The 1,181-nt window shown below is 33.1% G+C and overlaps 1 protein-coding gene and 1 long non-coding RNA gene across 5 annotated transcripts in view; one reads left to right on the forward strand and one right to left on the reverse strand.

Annotated features, from left to right (window-relative positions):
• LOC106867583 (zinc finger homeobox protein 4) overlaps positions 1–1,181 on the forward strand; it is a 672,925-nt gene that overhangs the window by 58,349 nt on the left and 613,395 nt on the right. For 2 of the 4 annotated variants that reach the window (XM_089364793.1, XM_089364798.1), the window contains exon 1: positions 307–520. The exons of the other annotated variants lie outside the window; for them this stretch is intronic. The gene's annotated coding sequence lies outside the window, so the exon portion shown is untranslated. Of the gene's footprint in view, positions 1–306; positions 521–1,181 lie in introns of those variants that run through there. 4 annotated transcript variants of the gene reach the window in all.
• Positions 1–1,181, reverse strand: part of LOC149132392 (uncharacterized) — a 19,319-nt gene that overhangs the window by 17,319 nt on the left and 819 nt on the right. The gene's annotated exons all lie outside the window — the stretch shown is intronic.

Consider the following 1,181-nt stretch of genomic DNA (forward strand, 5'->3'; position numbering starts at 1 on the left):
TACCTAAATATGTAGCTGGAGAAACAGATAGATAGATAGATAGATAGATAGATAGATAGATAGATAGATAGATAGATTGATAGTTAGATAGATAAATTGAGAGAGAGAGAGAGAGATAGACAGGTAGATAGGTAAATAGACAGATAGATAGGCAGCTAGATAGACAAATTGATCGATAGATAGATACATACCTACATACATACATATATACATACATATGTAGATAGATAGACCGATAGATAGATAGATAGATAGATAGATAGATAGATAGATAGATAGATAAATAGATAGATAGATAGATAGATAGATAGATAGATAGGCAGACAAATGCTTAGCAAGTTATTCGCAGAAGAGAGAGGACGTATAAAAACATAAGGCGTATGGTCCTTTTGTGATTTCTTTGCATCTGTGAGACTGGTTCTGCATCAATAGAAACAGCTTAATTCCACCAAGATGAGAAGTATCACTATAAGACATGTGAAATGTGCCAAATATGGAATATATGCAGCAGACTTACTGGGTAAAAATAATTTGCTTTTGCTTTTTTTATAGATGTCAAAACGCATTCCGCCTGGCGCTGCCAAATGGATAGATTGCGGAGTCTTGGAGTACCTTCATTAACATTTTACTTTCGTGTGTGTATGTGTTTGTGTATGTGTGTGTGTATGTGCGTGCCTGTGTGTGTGTGAGTATATGTATGTAGTTTGTTTTGTCATTTTTTTGTTATATTTTTTTGCCTTTTTCTTTTATTAATTCGCAGTTTTATATTTTGTTGGTTTGCATTTTTGTTTTGTTTTTTCCTTTTCTGTTTTCTGGGTTTTTTTTTTTTGCCAAATTTAATTTTGAGTGAAATTAACACTAATTAACATATATACATTAAAAAAAGAAAATATATAATACAAGTGTATGGACTGCTCGTATTTATGTACATAGACGTGTGTGTGTGTGTGTGTGTGTGTGTGTGTGTGTGTGTGTTTATGTGTATGTGTGTGTTGGTGTGCATGAGAATTTTTAAGGCTCGTTTTTCTGTGCATGTTAAAATAAGATGCAAGATCAATGCTGATGCCCAGATACAAAATGGTGCACGTCCTTATGACCACTGCGTAATGAATTGAACCAGTAAAAGAATAAAGAATACACACACACACACACACACTAGTACACATATACACACATTTTTT

This window comes from Octopus bimaculoides, chromosome 16 (assembly GCF_046866305.1).
Source record: "Octopus bimaculoides isolate indiv1 chromosome 16, ASM4686630v1, whole genome shotgun sequence".
NCBI lineage: Eukaryota > Metazoa > Mollusca > Cephalopoda > Octopoda > Octopodidae > Octopus > Octopus bimaculoides.